The sequence below is a fragment of the Myotis lucifugus genome, unplaced genomic scaffold (genome assembly GCF_000147115.1).
Source record: "Myotis lucifugus unplaced genomic scaffold, Myoluc2.0 scaffold_21, whole genome shotgun sequence".
In the NCBI taxonomy this organism is placed as follows: Eukaryota; Metazoa; Chordata; class Mammalia; order Chiroptera; family Vespertilionidae; genus Myotis; species Myotis lucifugus.
This window is the reverse complement of record NW_005871069.1, coordinates 1,926,502-1,935,403: the sequence shown is the minus strand read 5'-3', so window position 1 is coordinate 1,935,403 and position 8,902 is coordinate 1,926,502. Positions and strand designations below refer to the sequence as shown.

Below are 8,902 nucleotides of genomic sequence, written 5' to 3'. Positions count from 1 at the left end.
TTGGGCTCACAGGCCATAGGTGGTTAACCACTATTGATAGCAGCTGTTCACAAAGTGTGGTCTGGGAACCTCTGAGGGTGCCCAAGACACTTGGAGGGGGCTGCAAAGTCAAATTCTTATCATTAATACTAAGATGTTATTTGTCTTTTTCATCCTTATATTCTCACATGTATACAGTGAAGTTTTCTTATATTCTCAAATATATACAGTGAAGTTTACAGAGGCTAATTGACAGGTGGTACTGAAACAGACCAAATGCAGAAGCAGATGGGAGAATCCAAGCAAGCTTTCTTCCTGCCTGACCATATGGTGGTGAAGCAGCCACTGTGAGACCATGCGGAAGAAGGCCAGGCTAACAGTTCAGAGAAAAACAGTGGAAGCTACCACGCCTGAGAGCACTGTGGAGTGGCTGTCTCATCTCTAGTCTCCTCCTCTAAGCTTCCTGCCACAGAAGAAAAAATAAATTCATTTAGGCTGTTTTCCAGGCTTCCATAACTTGAAGTTGATTAAATCATATATGTCTACATTATCCCATCTCTCAAAAATTCGTATATAGAACACTGTCAGTTCTCAGCTAGCCTCAAGGAGGTGACTCACTGTGGAGGGATGGCCTCATTGAAAAACAGCTGAGAGGTCAGTCAACTGTTCTCCCCTATACCCAAGCTTTCCTTCCTTGGTGCTTCTGAATGCTGTGTTGAACTGCACGGATGCCTTTTCCCCACCTTCCAAAGTTCAAAGCTTAAACATTCTTCAAGGCCAACCTAACTAAAGAATCTCCTTCTCAAAAGCATGTCTTCCTTTATTGTCCACAGAATCCAACTCACATCTCACCTCTCACATCTGTGCCTCAAATGGTGTTACATTTTATTCATTCAATGTCATATTTACCACAGGACTTTTTACTAAACAAAAGCTAAAATTTGTCAATGATAGCAATATTACTACTCATAATCAAGTTTGTAGGAAATAGCAAACATCATAAAGCTAATGAGTACTCAAAGATCTCCTCTCCAGCCCTGGCCAGGTGCTCAGTTGGTTGGAGCATCTTGGAAGGTTTGATTCCTGGTCAGAACACATACCCAGATTGTGGGTTCAATCCCCAGTCCGGGCATGTGCAAGAGGCAACCAATCTCTCTCTCTCCTCTCTTTCTCTTTCTCTCTCTCACACACAATCTCTCCCTTCCTCTCTCTGTAAAAAGAATCATCTCCTCTCCATGAGTAATTTCACATCTTAGGCCAGTTTAGTCTAATGAAGTGTCTCAGCCTTCAATTTGTTGAGCTATTAAGAGTAAAAGGACAATATTTTCCTTTACCCAGTTTGAACTTAATATAAGTATTTGTTTGTGTGCCTAATGAAAATCAAGTGAACCCTTAACTCCCTGGGGTGGTGGGGGCTTTTCCTGGGGGGTGGGAGTGGTGGTGGGGGGGTCAATCAGGAAAAAGGAGACATATATAATACTTTAAACAATAAAAAGAGTAAAAAAATAAAGTCAGTGAAGGAAATCATGGAGACTTAATTAAATCGTGAAATAAAGCCTTTTTAAGGAGGACTTATTACCCTTCTACGTAAAGTATTTTAGATAAGATGTTGATAAATTAGGTTTTGGATAGATTAAAATCTAAACATGTGCGTGTAACTGATTATGAAGTTGTATTTTTATAAGTGCACATCCCCACTCTTTAATGTTTGCTAATTAGGAACAAAATCACTGCTTTCAGTGCCTTATGGCTGAACATCAATCAGGCTGATTAGCTACTGACACCTATAAATCCAAGCTATGTCCAACAAGAGAAGGTCTGTCTCAGGGATCCCTCAGTACTTCCTCTCTTCTAGGCTGCAGCTGTCTATACTAGGCATATAGATATTCCTGGCATTATCCATTTGCCTATTCCAAATAAGCAGCACTCTAGGCAAAATGCCAAGAGAGCTTAAAACAATAAAATCATATATGCTGATTAATGATAATTCTTTTCCTATAAATGGCAGGAAGTAAATATAGGATATACTGAGGATAAGCAGTTAACCTCATAAAGAGTATTCTAGAGGAAAAATAAATAGTAAAAAAAAAAAGGTTTTAAAAAAGTTGCTTTATACGTAAGACCAAGAGGGGTAGGTAGGGGCTGGGAGGAGGGGGGTACGTAGGGGAAAATTGGAAATATCTGTAATACTATCAGTAATTTTTTTTAAAAAGTTGCTTTAGGGAAAGATTTCAGAGCCTGTGAAACTGGCCAGAAAAGCAGTGTTCCCCAAATCAGTATCACCACAGATCACTTTATAGCCTCTTGAGCCATCAAATACACTTTCAGAAGTAAGGTATAAAATAAATACTCACTAGATGCCTCAATTTCTACTTTTGGTCTACCTGGAATAATTTTCTTGATGTAGAAAGATACTGAGGTAAAAACATGCACCCTTGAAATTTAAAAAATGGACCCATCATGATCATCAACAACATTTCTCTAATAAAGGTACCCCCATTGATGGAGCTCTCACATCAGGTGGTGTGCCACTCTCAACTGCTCACAGCACACACATTCTGAGGGCTGTTTTTTTGGAAAAAGAAAAGAAAAAAAGGTAGGAAACAGATAAAATTCCAATTGGAGATTTACAAATGATCCAAAAAGTAAGTAAGCCAGATTAACTTCCTACTCTGTGACATTAGTCAAAAAGCTATGCCACCCTGACTGGTTTGGCTCAGTGGATAGAGGGTCGGCCTGCGGACTGAAGGGTCCCAGGTTTGATTCCAGTCAAGGGCATGTACCTTGGTTGCGGGCACATCCCCAGTGGGGGTTGTGCAGAAAGCAGCTGATCGATGTTTCTCTCTCATCAATGTTTCTAACTCTCCATCCCTCTCCCTTCCTCTCTGTAAAAAATCAATAAAATATATTTTTTTAAAAAGCTATGCTATGCCACTGTGACAAAAGCTTTAAATCACACATTCCCACTGAAACATACTCCTTCATTCGCAGGCCCCTCACAGTTCAGGCTGTGTTCATCACAGACCTCTGCATAGGGGCTGTGTCATGACAGGCACCTCCCTAACATGGTAGGTGGGCAGCACCGTAAAACGGCTTTAGCAAAGCCAGAGCACAAATGTGCTGAGAGGCTGGATTCCACCTTGTATGGAGAACAAAAAAACTGAATATACGGGACAGTATCACTGCTCAACTAAATTGTAAAGAAATTTCTGGAAGTTAAATTGTGAGGTGATAGGGTGGTTGCATTTCCTGGTGAGGAGGATCTGACTATCCTGGGACTTGGTTCTGCTGCTCTCTAGTGTTTACAAACATGGATGCTGGTATCCCTCTCCATTATGGTCTGCAAGCGGCTCACTTGCACAATATTTCTAAAGTAGCCTAAAGTGAAGACAGAAAGATAACAAGTAAAAGAAGACAGGAAAGCAGGGAAAGATAGAAGAAGGAAAAAAAAAAGTGGCAGGAAAAAAGCTACCTGAGCAGTACAACAGTGATTTACAGAAATAAGTGCTTTAAGCACTCCTTGCCACAATAGATTTTGTTTACCTGCCTGGTGAGCCATTCCTTTAAAGTTAACCTTGAACCTTGAAATGAAGGGGGTGGGGAAGCCTGGCTCACCAAAGAACTCCTTATAAATGAAATCCTGCAGTTGGGCTCAGGCACTTTTTACTGAAGACCAGCCCCTTCCTCCTGACACAATGCTGTTTTTGTCCCCATTCCTGCATAGGCTGCACAGTACAGAGTGAGTATGCTGAAAAGCAGCTGTTTGCTGACAGACTGAGCTGGGAAGCTGAAGTTAAGTGAAGTGGTTAACCCACATCCCTTCCCCACTGATAAAGTGCTTTGATAAGCAAGCTACACTGGCAAAAGCTAGAAGGACTGCCAGAACAGCCACTCTCGGGAATAAATGCAGGCTTGTTTGGTAGACACTGATGCTTTCCTGTCCTTACCATTCACTCATGGTCTCCAACTTCCACTGGGCCGGTGTGCTTCAGCGTTCTCTGAGTTTGACGCAAGAGCAAGTCTTTGATATGTCATAGCAATATCCTGTTCACATGGGGGAAATATATATATATATATATCCTGCAAGGAAACTTCTTTTCATATAGCTTTTTCTCAAAAGTATTCTCCCTAATTCAAACTCCTACTTATAAGCACAGACAACATTAAAGAAAACACTCCCACATAAATATAGAAATATGCTCATTGGATCAATGACTACTCAGTAACATAGGGACACAGATTTTTCTCCGAAGTTCAAAAATGTGATTAATTTGGAGTTTCACCTCTGAAGTACCTCTGGACATAGAGTTGCTAATTAAGTGCAGAGAGCAGGGAGACAGATCCCACACGAACCTTAATGAATACTTCCTTCATGAATATGTCCCTCATTTAACTTTCTAGGCTGGGGGCAAGTATGTAAGTTAAATGGTTTCTCACTACCTGAGTAAGAGAACAGACACATCAGACCACATTTTCCTCTCTTTATAGAGAAAAAGAAAAAAATGAGGTTGACAGCAAGGCCTGGGTGTCACGTGCACAAGACTAATTAAATCAAAGGCTCAATAGTGATCTAGTCTAATGTGAGTATTTAACAATATAACTAGTAGCAAGTCACATGCATAGTGCCCATTGGGGTGAAATCCTACTCAAGTGAATATAATTTTATAAGCGTGCCACTTAAAGACAGAGTCAGTGAGTGTGTGAAAATAGAGACTGGTTACTACTCAGAATAGTGTTAGAAAAGTTATGTGATCTATTCCACATATCTCTCAGAAAAGATTGTTCTCTATAGTAAACAAGTTAATAATATTATCTTTGCATTCATTTATTTGTATGTTCTTTACTTCCAGAAATGTACATTGATTTTTAAAGTAAAATATATCAGCTTGTTAGAGCTGTGGAGAACTCCGTGTGGTGGAATCAAAGGTGATGGAAGGCTACTATGCTTGCAGAATTCTGACTCCCTGCCCCTAAGGCAGAGAGCCGACAAAAGCTCAAAAGGATATGGCAAAAGGTACTTATATACAAATGCACTTATATAGAAAAATGTACACATACATGTATGCCTGTATAAACAGAATTTCTAGTAACTGCAAAGCCTGCTATAACAGATGAAAAAAAATAGAGAAATCAAATGCCTAAAAGACTGCTATAATATGTGGGCCATAAAAAAGTAATGAATGATAAAAAATGAAACACAAGAAAGTATGACTACTTTAGTTGCCTCAAGAGTTTGGTGCATTAAGTAAAGGACCACAGGTAATAATAACAGCACCCATGACATTGATCTTGGACCATTTAACTTAGCTATCTTGCCTGAGACATTTTTACAGTCATTTTGACACCAAGGCCATTTGAACTGCGTGTAAAGAGAAACAAACCATTGAAATGTCAACTTTTAAAACATTACCCATTAACATGTGCTACAGAGAGCTGATCCTATCCCTGATCCTCACCTTCCCATCCTTGGGCCTGAAGGAGAGATAGGGGAGCAGAGAGAGGTGGGGACCACGTGTACAAGTAGGGACCAATACTGAACATACTGCTTAATACATTTTTTAAACATAAAATTTAAATCTTAATATGACTTTGTAAAAACAGATTGGGAAAATATTAGAAAAGTTCCGGGTAAGAAGGTTAGAAAGGATGCCACAACTACAAGTGTGGACAGAGTGAGGACAAAGACAGTGAGGAATGCCTTTAGAAAAAGAAAGTGTGCCCCAGGAGAGGGGACAATATTACCCGTGAATGCGATCACTTGACCATGTGGCACTTCCACAGTAGTGCAGGTGTAATGTTCTATCCCACCCCACCAAAGCACGTAAATAGAAGGGACAGCACTTAAAATTCGGGTAAAACACCCTGATCAACTAGTGAAATATTTTTTTCTGAAGGACATAATATGAAATAACAGGAAAAATCATGACAGAATGAATTCAAATTTTAGAAGAGGTAGTAAAAGGAAAATCAAAAGTTAACTCGCTTGAATGTCACATGTTCTTACATTTGTTCTACAACTCTAACAATCATGACTTTGATGAGTAAACATTCTTAAAGTATTCGACAGTAAGGAAAAGATTAGCCTGCTAGGAAGCACCCACATGGAGAGGAAATCATCCTGGCCCCTTTTCTTCCTCTTAGTGTGTCCTCTGTTGGTGTGTCCTCAATCCTCTGTTACATCTCCCAGTATCGCACAAATCCATTCTTTCCTCCACCAGACCTACACTAAACAGGTGTCCTCCAATCCTCCACAAGGTAGCCAGTTACATTGATAAGATGCACATCTCTTCTCCACAGCTTACAGCATATGAATTACATGGGAAATTTACTCTAAAACAGATTTATGTCAAATGAGATTGTAATTGGAAAAAGTCCAGAGTAGAATATATGAACCTGAATTTTGAATGTGAACCCCAGGTGATTCTAAAGTAAGTGGTCCTCAGAAACTATTCTGAGAAGTGCTGGCCTAAGGGATTCGAACCCTACCATTTTCAAAACAACTTATAAACATGGGGAATTTAATATTTTTAAAAGAGCCAGAGCCATTTTTAAAAGTGATTTTAATGATTTGCTTTTCACACAAACACACACAGACACCACACAACAAAACATTTAGAGCATAATTACCCTTCACTTTGCTAAATCATCACTCATATACCACTTTCTATAAGTTCCCTTGGTTCACTAAAGTAATAATAAAAACAGCATTATAGCTTGGATAGAATTTGTGGAATTCTCTGGTGTTTGATCAAGTCTCATGGGTCAGAAAGACTGACCTGAGGAAAAGGGTTATTGCACATGCACAAATTTACAGCCATCACTCAACACATGAGTCCATGGAGGCAGAGAGAACTTGGCCCACGGAGATAGCTGTCCTACTTCATAACTGGCTAACCTGGTTTCACAAGTTGGACCTTTTTACTGTCTGATATCCAACCAGCCCTTGTTTCTGTGACTTAACAGGGCTCCTACAAATCTTGGCTAATTCAAGAAATCTTACCAAAATAAGTATCTAAGTATACCTCATAAATTCTTAAAGTTCCTCTCCCCATTTTTCTCTCAACAATCTTAACAACTTGATAAGATGGATAGAGCTAGAAAAAACCAAAGCCAGACATTGGGAGGGACAAAGAGCTACAAACAGACAGTGTAGGTAGTACACAGCCTATACCTGAGCTGTCCAAAATGAAAGCCACAAGCCACTTGAGGCAAATGAACACCTGAAATGTGGCTACTGCTGTATGTTAAACAATATTTTGGATATTCTGGATTAAATTAAATGTTTCATTAAGATTAATTTTCCTGTTTCTTTTTGCTTTTGTGTGGCTACTAGAAAAGTTTAAATTATATATGCTGCTCACATTATATTTTTAGTTTAGTCACTTACATCTGAAATAAAAAAACAAACCTTTCTTTATGTAAAACATACATTGTCAAAGCAACTACAGGAAAGGCTATTTTTAATAGGAACACTTCAAGTGTTTCCTGGCTAAGTATGTCTGTTAAAAATTTCATATAGATTTCTTTTCATTTAAGTTTGAGACTTTTTATAGCCTATATATATATTTTCTCTTTTTTGTGCCTTTCACAATTCAATTAGGAACCATTTCACCATTTTTGGTGCCCCACAAAAGTTAAATGGCTTAGGAATCATCTATTCATGCCCTGCCCAGCAAGCATGGCACAGCGTCGACCTATGAACCAGGAGGTCGTGGTTTGATTCAGGTCAGGGCACATGCCCGGGTTGCAGGCTCGGTCCCCAATGTGGGGAGTATAGGAGATAGCCAATCAATGATTCTCTCTTGTCGTTGGTCTCTTTCTCTCTCTCTCTCTCTCTCTCTCTCTCTCTCTCTCTCTCTCTCCCCCTTTCTCTCTTACATAAATAAAAAATATATTTTAAAAGAAGAGAGAAAGGAATAAAGACTTAAAAAGGCAAACAAAGCCAAACCGGTTTGGCTCAGTGGATAGAGTGTCGGCCTGCGGACTGAGAGGTCCCAGGTTCGATTCCGGTCAAGGGCATGTACCTTGGTTGCAGGCACATCCCCAGTAGGAGGTGTTCAGGAGGCAGCTGGTCGATGTTTCTCTCTCATCGATGTTTCTAACTCTCTATCCCTCTCCCTTCCTCTCTGTAAAAAATCAATAAAAAATATTAAAAAAAAAAAAGGCAAACAAAGATGGCAGCATAGGTAAACACCTGTACTTGCTGTCTCCCACAACCACACCAAAATTATAACTAAAATACAGAACAACTATCATCCAGAACCGCAGGAAAGCTGGCTGAGAGGAAGTACTACAACTAGAGAGGTAAAGAAGAAAGCGCATTGAGACTAGTAGGAGATGCGGAGGTGTGTAATGGGCTGGGCTGGCACCCAGGTGTGCCGCTTTTTTAATAGGGAGGGAGATCACCTGTGCGGAGGCCACACAGAGGAGCGAAGGGTCCGAGACCCACATCAGACCCCCAGCCCACGTTTTCAGAGCTGGGGAAAGAAGTCCCTACAGGCCCTAAGAACTACAGACTGTAAAAACCAGTGCGGATTGGGCTGAGTGACAAACAGGCTGCTGGAGACCCAGCTGTTCCTCTTAAAGGGTGGCACTACGAACTGAATTTACAAGCTCCCCCTTGCTCTAAGCTCCAGTGCTGAGCGAGGCTCTGGGGAACCCCGACACATATAGGGAGAAACTGGACTGTCTGGCATCAGGGCAGGAACGTGGGGGCCGCTTCTTTCCAGACGGAGGTGCTCACAGTGGTCATTGATCCTATGCTGGTACCTCCCTGGTGCAGGGCAGACTGGCAGCCATTTCTGTTTGTTCCATCCTAGAGGTTCCCTGAGACCCCGCCCCACCCAAGCTGTGTGCAGTGGCTTTTGCATATGAATGGCCTGTCCTTTCTCAGCCTAAAACATGTCAAATAAGCTGCAGCTCG

General features: G+C 40.6%; 1 protein-coding gene across 1 annotated transcript in view; it reads right to left on the bottom strand.

Moving 5' to 3' along the window:
* Window positions 1-8,902, bottom strand: part of GMDS (GDP-mannose 4,6-dehydratase) — a 661,927-nt gene that overhangs the window by 409,104 nt on the left and 243,921 nt on the right. The gene's annotated exons all lie outside the window — the stretch shown is intronic.